Here is a 10,673-nt window from a genome sequence, read left to right on the forward strand (position 1 = left end):
CTCTCTCCTGGAGGCGCTCAGTCAGACCAAGTGGCGACATGTGGCAAGACGCTCCTCGGGGTGCGTCTTGCTTGGGCCTCTCTCCAGAAGGCCCTCAATCAGACCCAGTGTTGACACGTGGCAAGACGCTCCTCGGGGCGCGTCTTGCTTGGGCCTCTCTCCTGGAGGCGCTCAGTCAGAATGAGTAGTGACATGTGGCCTGACGCTCCTCGGGGCGCGTGTTGCTTGGGCCTCTCTCCTGGAGGCGCTCAGTCAGACCAAGTGGTGACATGTGACAAGACGCTCCTCGGGGCACGTCTTGCTTGGGCCTCTCTCCTGGAGGCCCTCAGTCAGAACCAGAGGTGACATGTGGCAAGACGCTCCTCGGGGCGCGTCTTGCTTGGGCCTCTCTCCTGGAGGCCCTCTGTCAGACCCAGTGTTGACATGTGGCAAGACGCTCCTCCGGGCGCATCTTGCTTGGGCCTCTCTCCTGGAGGCCCTCAGTCAGACCCATTGTTGACATGTGGCAAGACGCTCCTCGGGGCGCGTCTTGCTTGGGCCTCTCTCCTGGAGGCGCTCAGTCAGACCCAGTGTTGACACGTGGCAAGACGCTCCTCGGGGCGCGTCTTTCTTGGGCCTCTCTCCTGGAGGCGCTCAGTCAGACCCAATGTTGGCATGTGGCAAGACACTCCTCGGGGTGCGTCTTGGTTGGGCCTCTCTCCTGGAGGTGCTCATTCAGACCCAGTGGTGACATTTGGCAAGACGCTCCTCGGGGCGCGTATTGCTTGGGCCTCTCTCCTGAATGCCCTCTGTCAGACCGAGTGTTGACATGTGGCAAGACTCTCCTCGGGGCGCGTCTTGCTCGGGCTTCTCTCATGGAGGCCCTCAGTCCGATCCAGTGTTGACATGTGTCAAGACGCTCCTCGGGGCGTGTCTTGCTTGGACCTCCCTCCTGGAGGCGCTCAGTCAGACCGAGTGCTGACATAAGGCAAGACGCTCCTCTGGGTGCGTTTTGCTTGGGCCTCTCTCCTGGAGGAGCTCAGTCAGACCCAGTGGTGACACGTGGCAAGACGCTCCTCGGGCCGCATCTTGCTTGGGCCTCTCTCCTGGAGGCGCTAAGTCAGACCCAGTGTTGACACGTGGCAAGACGCTCCTCGGGGCGCGTCTTGCTTGGGCCTCTCTCCTGGAGGCGCTCAGTCAGACACAGTGTTGACATGTGGCAAGACACTCCTCGGGGCGCGTCTTGCTTGGGCTTCTCTCATGGAGGCCCTCAGTAAGACCCATTGTTGACATGTGGAAAGAAGCTCCTCGGGGCGCGTCTTGCTTTGGCTTCTCTCCTGGAGGCCCTCAGTCAGACCCATTGTTGACAGGTGGCAAGACGCTCCTCGGGGCGCGTATTGCTTGGGCCTCTCTCCTGGATGCCCTCTGTAAGACCCAGTGTTGACATGTGGCAAGACTCTCCTCGGGGCGCGTCTTGCTTGGGCTTCTCTCATGGAGGCCCTCAGTCAGACCCAGTGTTGACATAAGTCAAGACGCTCCTCGGGGTGTGTCTTGCTTGGGCCGCTCTCCTGGAGGCGCTCACTCAGACCCAGTGTTGACATGTGGCAAGACGCTACTCGGGGCGCGTCTTGCTGGGGCCTCTCTCCTGGAGGCGCTCAGTCAAACCCAGTGTTGACATGTGGCAAGACGCTCCTCGGGGCGCGTGTTGCTTGGACCTCTCTCCTGGAGGCGCTCAATTAGACCCAGTGTTGACATGTGGCAAGACGCTCCTCGGGGCGCGTCTTGCTTGGGCTTCTCTCCTGGAGGCCCTCAGTCAGACCCATTGTTGACATGTGGCAAGAAGCTCCTCGGGGGGCTTCTTGCTTGGGCCTCTCTCCTGGAGGCGCTCAGTCAAACCCAGTGTTGACATGTGTCAAGACGCTCCTCGGGCGTTTCTTGCTTGCGCCTCTCTCCTGGAGGCGCTCAGTAAGACCCAGAGGTGACATGTGGCAAGACGCTCCTCGGGCCTCTCTCCTGGAGGCGCTCAGTCAGACCCAGTGTTGACATGTGGCAAGACGCTCCTCGGTGCGCATCTTGCTGGGGCTTCTCTCATGGAGGCACTCAGTCAGACCCAGTGTTGACATGTGGCAAGATGCTCGTCGGGGCACGTCTTGCTTGGGCCTCTCTCCTGGAGGCGCTCAGTCAGACCCAGAGGAGACATGTGGCAAGACGCTCCTAGGGGCGCGTCTTGCTTGGGCCTCTCTCCTGGAGGCGCTCAGTCAGACCGAGTGCTGACATGTGGCAAGATGCTCCTCGGGGCGCATCTTGCTTGGGCTTCTCTCCTGGAGGCCCTCAGTCAGACCCAGTGTTGACATGTGGCAAGACGCTCCTCGGGGAGCGTCTTATTTGGGCCTCTCTCCTGGAGGCCCTCAGTCAGACCCAGTGTTGTCATGTGGCAAGACGCTCCTCGGGGCGCTGCTTGCTTGGGCTTCTCTCCTGGAGGCCCTCAGTCAGACCCATTGTTGACATGTGGCAAGACGCTCCTCGGGGCACGTCTTGCTTGGGCCTCTCTCCTGGAGGCGCTCAGTCAGACCGAGTAGTGACATCTCGCAAGACGCTCCTCGGGGCGCGTCTTGCTTTGGCCTCACTCCAGAAGGCCCTCAATCAGACCCAGTGTTGACACGTGGCGAGACGCTCCTCGGGGCGCGTCTTACTTGGGCCTCTCTCCTGGAGGCACTCAGTCAGACTGAGTAGTGACATGTGGCCTGACGCTCCTCGGGGCGCGTGTTGCTTGGGCCTCTCTCCTGGAGGCGCTCAGTCAGACCAAGTGGTGACATGTGGCAAGACACTCCTCGGGGCGCGTCTTGCTTGGAACTCTCTCCTGTAGGCCCTCTGTCAGACCCAGTGTTGACATGTGTCAAGACGCTCCTCGGGGCGCGTCTTGCTTGGGCTTCTCTCCTGGAGGCCCTCAGTCATACCCATTGTTGACATGTGGGCAGACGCTCCTCGGGGCGCGTCTTGCTTCGGCCTCTCTCCTCGAGGCGCTCAGTCAGACCGAGTGCTGACATGTGGAAAGACGCTCCTCGGGGCGCTTCTTGCTTGGGCTTCTCTCCTGGAGGCGCTCAGAAAGACCCAGTGTTGACATGTGACAATACGCTCCTCGGGGCGTGTCTTGCTTGGGCCTCTCTCCTGGAGGCGCTCAGTCAGACCCACTGGTGACATGTGGCAAGACACTCCTCGGGGCGCGTCTGTCTTGGGCCTCTCTCCTGGAGGCCCTCTGTCAGACCCAGTGTTGACATGTGTCAAGACGCTCCTCGGGGCGCGTCTTGCTTGGGCATCTCTCCTGGAGGCCCTCAGTCAGACTGAGTAGTGACATGTGGCCTGACGCTCCTCAGGGCGCGTGTTGCTTGGGCCTCTCTCCTGGAGGCGCTCAGTCAGACCAAGTGGTGACATGTGGCAAGACGCTCCTCGGGCCGCGTGTTGCTTGGGCTTCTCTCCTGGAGGCCCTCAGTCAGACCCATTGTTGACATGTGGCAAGACGCTCCTCGGGGCGCGTCTTGCTTGGGCCTCTCTCCTGGAGGCGCTCAGTCAGACCGAGTGCTGACATGTGGCAAGACGCTCTTCGGGGTGCGTCTTGCTTGGGCTTCTCTCCTGGAGGCGCTCAGAAAGACCCAGTGTTGACATGTGACAAGACGCTCCTCGGGGCACGTCTTGCTTGGGCCTCTCTCCTGGAGGCGCTCAGTCAGAACCAGAGGTGACATGTGGCAAGACGCTCCTCGGGGCACGTCATGCTTGGGCCTCTCTCCTGGAGGCCCTCTGTCAGACCCAGTGTTGACATGTGGCAAGACGCTCCTCCGGGCGCATCTTGCTTGGGCCTCTCTCCTGGAGGCCCTCAGTCAGACCCATTGTTGACATGTGGCAAGATGCTCCTCGGGGCGCGTCTTGCTTGGGCCTCTCTCCTGGAGGCGCTCAGTCAGACCGAGTGCTGACATAAGGCAAGACGCTCCTCGGGGTGCGTCTTGCTGGGGCCTCTCTCCTGGAGGCGCTCAGTCAGACCCAGTGCTGACATGTGGCAAGACGCTCCTCGGGGCGCGTCTTGCTTGGGCCTCTCTCCTGGAGGCGCTCAGTCAGACTGAGTAGTGACATGTGGCCTGACGCTCCTCGGGGCACGTCTTGCTTGGGCCTCTCTCCTGGAGGCGCTCAGTCAGACCCAGTGGTGACATGTGGCAAGACACTCCTCGGGGCGCGTCTTGCTTGGGCCTCTCTCGTGGAGGCCCTCTGTCAGACCCAGTGTTGACATGTGTCAAGACGCTCCTCGGGGCGCGTCTTGCTTGGGCTTCTCTCCTGGAGGCCCTCAGTCAGACCCATTGTTGACATGTGGCAAGACGCTCCTCGGGGCGCGTCTTGCTTGGGCTTCTCTCCTGGAGGCGCTCAGATAGACCCAGTGTTGACATGTGACAAGACGCTCCTCGGGGCGCGTCTTGCTTGGGCCTCTCTCCTGGAGGCGCTCAGTCAGAACCAGAGGTGACATGTGGCAAGACGCTCCTAGGGGCGCGTCTTGCTTTGGCCTCTCTCCTGGAGGCGCTCAGTCAGACCGAGTGCTGACATGTGGCAAGACGCTCCTCGGGGCGCATCTTGCTTGGGCTTCTCTCCTGGAGGCCCTCAGTCAGACCCAGTATTGACATGTGGCAAGACGCTCCTCGGGGAGCGTCTTATTTGGGCCTCTCTCCTGGAGGCCCTCAGTCAGACCCAGTGTTGACATGTGGCAAGACGCTCCTCGGGGCGCGGTTTGCTTGGGCTTCTCTCCTAGAGGCCCTCAGTCAGACCCATTGTTGACATGTGGCAAGACGCTCCTCGGGGCACGTCTTGCTTGGGCCTCTCTCCTGGAGGCGCTCAGTCAGACCGAGTAGTGACATCTCGCAAGACGCTCCTCGGGGCGCGTCTTGCTTTGGCCTCACTCCAGAAGGCCCTCAATCAGACCCAGTGTTGACACGTGGCAAGACGCTCCTCGGGGCGCGTCTTACTTGGGCCTCTCTCCTGGAGGCACTCAGTCAGACTGAGTAGTGACATGTGGCCTGACGCTCCTCGGGGCGCGTGTTGCTTGGGCCTCTCTCCTGGAGGCGCTCAGTCAGACCAAGTGGTGACATGTGGCAATACACTCCTCGGGGCGCGTCTTGCTTGGGCCTCTCTCCTGGAGGCCCTCTGTCAGACCCAGTGTTGACATGTGTCAAGACGCTCCTCGGGGCGCGTCTTGCTTGGGCTTCTCTCCTGGAGGCCCTCAGTCATACCCATTGTTGACATGTGGCAAGACGCTCCTCAGGGCGCGTCTTGCTTCGGCCTCTCTCCTGGAGGCGCTCAGTCAGACCGAGTGCTGACATGTGGAAAGACGCTCCTCGGGGCGCTTCTTGCTTGGGCTTCTCTCCTTAAGGCGCTCAGAAAGACCCAGTGTTGACATGTGACAATACGCTCCTCGGGGCGCGTCTTGCTTGGGCCTCTCTCCTGGAGGCGCTCAGTCAGACCCACTGGTGACATGTGGCAAGACACTCCTCGGGTCGCGTCTTGCTTGGGCCTCTCTCCTGGAGGCCCTCTGTCAGACCCAGTGTTGACATGTGTCAAGACGCTCCTCGGGGAGCGTCTTGCTTGGGCTTCTCTCCTGGAGGCCCTCAGTCAGACCCATTGTTGACATGTGGCAAGACGCTCCTCGGGGCACGTCTTGCTTGGGCCTCTCTCCTGGAGGCGCTCAGTCAGACCGAGTGCTGACATGTGGCAAGACGCTCCTCGGGCCGCGTGTTGCTTGGGCTTCTCTCCTGGAGGCCCTCAGTCAGACCCATTGTTGACATGTGGCAAGACGCTCCTCGGGGCGCGTCTTGCTTGGGCCTCCCTCCTGGAGGCGCTCAGTCAGATCGAGTGCTGACATGTGGCAAGACGCTCCTCGGGGCGCGTCTTGCTTGGGCTCCTCTCCTGGAGGCGCTCAGAAAGACCCAGTGTTGACATGTGACAAGACGCTCCTCGGGGCACGTCTTGCTTGGGCCTCTCTCCTGGAGGCGCTCAGTCAGAACCAGAGGTGACATGTGGCAAGACGCTCCTCGGGGCGCGTCATGCTTGGGCCTCTCTCCTGGAGGCCCTCTGTCAGACCCAGTGTTGACATGTGGCAAGACGCTCCTCCGGGCGCATCTTGCTTGGGCCTCTCTCCTGGAGGCCCTCAGTCAGACCCATTGTTGACATGTGGCAAGATGCTCCTCGGGGCGCGTCTTGCTTGGGCCTCTCTCGTGGAGGCCCTCTGTCAGACCCAGTGTTGACATGTGTCAAGACGCTCCTCGGGGCGCGTCTTGCTTGGGCTTCTCTCCTGGAGGCCCTCAGTCAGACCCATTGTTGACATGTGGCAAGACGCTCCTCGGGGCGCGTCTTGCTTGGGCTTATCTCCTGGAGGCGCTCAGACAGACCCAGTGTTGACATGTGACAAGACGCTCCTCGGGGCGCGTCTTGCTTGGGCCTCTCTCCTGGAGGCGCTCAGTCAGAACCAGAGGTGACATGTGGCAAGACGCTCCTCGGGGCGCGTCTTGCTTGGGCCTCTCTCCTGGAGGCCCTCTGTCAGACCCAGTGTTGACATGTGGCAAGACGCTCCTCCGGGCGCATCTTGCTTGGGCCTCTCTCCTGGAGGCCCTCAGTCAGACCCATTGTTGACATGTGGCAAGACTCTCCTCGGGGCGCGTCTTGCTTGGGCCTCTCTCCTGGAGGCGCTCAGTCAGACCCAGTGTTGACATGTGGCAAGACGCTCCTCGGGGCGCGTCTTGCTTGGGCCTCTCTCCTGGAGGCGCTCAGTCAGACCCAGTGTTGACATGTGGCAAGACGCTCCTCGGGGCGCGTCTTGCTTGGGCCTCTCTCCTGGAGGCGCTCAGTCAGACCCAGTGGTGACACGTGGAAAGACGCTCCTCGGGGCGCGTCTTGGTTGGGCCTCTCTCCTGGAGGCGGTCATTCAGTCCCAGTGGTGACATGTGGCAAGACGCTCCTCGGGGCGCGTATTGCTTGGGCCTCTCTCCTGAATGCCCTCTGTCAGACCGAGTGTTGACGTGTGGCAAGACTCTCCTCGGGGCGCGTCTTGCTTGGGCTTCTCTCATGGAGGCCCTCAGTCCGACCCAGTGTTGACATGTGTCAAGACGCTCCTCGGGGCGTGTCTTGCTTGGGCCTCTCTCCTGGAGGCGCTCAGTCAGACCCAGTGTTGACATGTGGCAAGACGCTCCTCTGGGCGCGTCTTGCTTGGGCTTCTCTCCTGGAGGCCCTCAGTCAGACCCATTGTTGACATGTGGCAAGACGCTCCTCGGGGCACGTCTTGCTTGGGCCTCTCTCCTGGAGGCGCTCAGTCAGACCGTGTAGTGACATGTGGCAAGACGCTCCTCGGGGCGCGTCTTGCTTGGACCTCCCTCCTGGAGGCGCTCAGTCAGACCGAGTAGTGACATTTGGCAAGACGCTCCTCGGGGCACCTCTTGCTTGGACCTCTCTCCTGGAGGCGCTCAGTTAGACCGAGTAGTGACATGTGGCAAGACGCTCCTCGGGGCGCATCTTGCCTGGGCCTCTCTCCTGGAGACGCTCAGTCAGACCGAGTGCTGACATAAGGCAAGACGCTCCTCGGGGCGCGTCTTGCTGGGGCCTCTCTCCTGGAGGTGCTCAATCAGACCCAGTGGTGACACGTGGCAAGACGCTCCTCTGGGCGCGTCTTGCTTGGGCCTCGTTCCTGGAGGAGCTCAGTCAGACCCAGTGGTGGCACGTGGCAAGAAGCTCCTCGGGGCGCATATTGCTTGGGCCTCTCTCCTGGAGGCGCTAATTCAGACCCAGTGTTGACACGTGGCAAGACGCTCCTCGGGGCGCGTCTTGCTTGGGCCTCTCTCCTGGAGGCGCTCAGTCAGACACAGTGTTGACATGTGGCAAGACACTCCTCGGGGCGCGTCTTGCTTGGGCTTCTCTCATGGAGGCCCTCAGTAAGACCAATTGTTGACATGTGGAAAGAAGCTCCTCGGGGCGCGTCTTGCTTTGGCTTCTCTCCTGGAGGCCCTCAGTCAGACCCATTGTTGACATGTGGCAAGACGCTCCTCGGGGCGCGTATTGCTTGGGCCTCTCTCCTGGATGCCCTCTGTCAGACCCAGTGTTGACATGTGGCAAGACTCTCCTCGGGGCGCATCTTGCTTGGGCTTCCCTCATGGAGGCCCTCAGTCAGACCCAGTGTTGACATGTGTCAAGACGCTCCTCGGGGCGTGTCTTGCTTGGGCCTCTCTCCTGGAGGCGCTCAGTCAGACCCAGTGTTGACATGTGGCAAGACGCTCCTCGGGGCGCGTCTTGCTTGGGCCTCTCTCCTGGAGGCGCTCAGTCAGACCCAGTGTTGACATGTGGCAAGACGCTCCTCGGGGCGCGTCTTGCTTGGGCCTCTCTCCTGGAGGCGCTCAGTCAGACCCAGTGGTGACACGTGGAAAGACGCTCCTCGGGGCGCGTCTTGGTTGGGCCTCTCTCCTGGAGGCGGTCATTCAGTCCCAGTGGTGACATGTGGCGAGACGCTCCTCGGGGCGCGTATTGCTTGGGCCTCTCTCCTGAATGCCCTCTGTCAGACCGAGTGTTGACGTGTGGCAAGACTCTCCTCGGGGCGCGTCTTGCTTGGGCTTCTCTCATGGAGGCCCTCAGTCCGACCCAGTGTTGACATGTGTCAAGACGCTCCTCGGGGCGTGTCTTGCTTGGGCCTCTCTCCTGGAGGCGCTCAGTCAGACCCAGTGTTGACATGTGGCAAGACGCTCCTCTGGGCGCGTCTTGCTTGGGCTTCTCTCCTGGAGGCCCTCAGTCAGACCCATTGTTGACATGTGGGAAGACGCTCCTCGGGGCACGTCTTGCTTGGGCCTCTCTCCTGGAGGCGCTCAGTCAGACCGTGTAGTGACATGTGGCAAGACGCTCCTCGGGGCGCGTCTTGCTTGGACCTCCCTCCTGGAGGCGCTCAGTCAGACCGAGTAGTGACATTTGGCAAGACGCTCCTCGGGGCACCTCTTGCTTGGACCTCTCTCCTGGAGGCGCTCAGTTAGACCGAGTAGTGACATGTGGCAAGACGCTCCTCGGGGCGCATCTTGCCTGGGCCTCTCTCCTGGAGACGCTCAGTCAGACCGAGTGCTGACATAAGGCAAGACGCTCCTCGGGGCGCGTCTTGCTGGGGCCTCTCTCCTGGAGGTGCTCAATCAGACCCAGTGGTGACACGTGGCAAGACGCTCCTCTGGGCGCGTCTTGCTTGGGCCTCGTTCCTGGAGGAGCTCAGTCAGACCCAGTGGTGGCACGTGGCAAGAAGCTCCTCGGGGCGCATATTGCTTGGGCCTCTCTCCTGGAGGCGCTAAGTCAGACCCAGTGTTGACACGTGGCAAGACGCTCCTCGGGGCGCGTCTTGCTTGGGCCTCTCTCCTGGAGGCGCTCAGTCAGACACAGTGTTGACATGTGGCAAGACACTCCTCGGGGCGCGTCTTGCTTGGGCTTCTCTCATGGAGGCCCTCAGTAAGACCCATTGTTGACATGTGGAAAGAAGCTCCTCGGGGCGCGTCTTGCTTTGGCTTCTCTCCTGGAGGCCCTCAGTCAGACCCATTGTTGACATGTGGCAAGACGCTCCTCGGGGCGCGTATTGCTTGGGCCTCTCTCCTGGATGCCCTCTGTCAGACCCAGTGTTGACATGTGGCAAGACTCTCCTCGGGGCGCATCTTGCTTGGGCTTCCCTCATGGAGGCCCTCAGTCAGACCCAGTGTTGACATGTGTCAAGACGCTCCTCGGGGCGTGTCTTGCTTGGGCCTCTCTCCTGGAGGCGCTATGTCAGACCCAGTGTTGACATGTGGCAAGACGCTCCTCGGGGCGCTTCTTGCTTGGGCTTCTCTCCTGGAGGCCCTCAGTCAGACCCATTGTTGACATGTGGCAAGACGCTCCTCGGGGCACTTCTTGCTTGGGCCTCTCTCCTGGAGGCGCTCAGTCAGACCGAGTAGTGTCATGTGGCAAGATGCTCCTCGGGGCGCGTCTTGCTGGGGCTTCTCTCTTGCTGGGGCTTCTCTCATGGAGGCACTCAGTCAGACCCAGTGTTGACATGTGGCAAGACACTCCTCGGGGCGCGTCTTGCTTGGGCCTCTCTCCTGGAGGCGCTCAATTAGGCCCAGTGTTGACATATGGCAAGACGCTCCTCGGGGCGCTTCTTGCTTGGGCCTCTCTCCTGGAGGCGCTCAGTCAGACCGAGTGCTGACATGTGGCAAGACGCTCCTCGGGGCGCGTCTTGCTGGGGCCTCTCTCCTGGAGGCGCTCAGTCAGACCCAGTGTTTACATGTGTCAAGACGCTCCTCGGGCGTTTCTTGCTTGCGCTTCTCTCCTGGAGGCGCTCAGTCAGACCCAGAGGTGACATGTGGCAAGACGCTCCTCGGGCCTCTCTCCTGGAGGCGCTCAGTCAGACCCAGTGTTGACATGTGGCAAGACGCTCCTCGGGGCGCGTCTTGCTTGGGCCTCTCTCATGGAGGCCCTCAGTCAGACCGAGTAGTGACATGTGGCAAGACGCTCCTCGGGGCGTGTCTTGCTTGGGCCTCTCTCCTGGAGGCGCTATGTCAGACCCAGTGTTGACATGTGGCAAGACACTCCTCGGGGCGCTTCTTGCTTGGGCTTCTCTCCTGGAGGCCCTCAGTCAGACCCATTGTTGACATGTGGCAAGACGCTCCTCGGGGCAC

This window comes from Nothobranchius furzeri, chromosome 9 (genome assembly GCF_043380555.1).
Source record: "Nothobranchius furzeri strain GRZ-AD chromosome 9, NfurGRZ-RIMD1, whole genome shotgun sequence".
In the NCBI taxonomy this organism is placed as follows: Eukaryota; Metazoa; Chordata; class Actinopteri; order Cyprinodontiformes; family Nothobranchiidae; genus Nothobranchius; species Nothobranchius furzeri.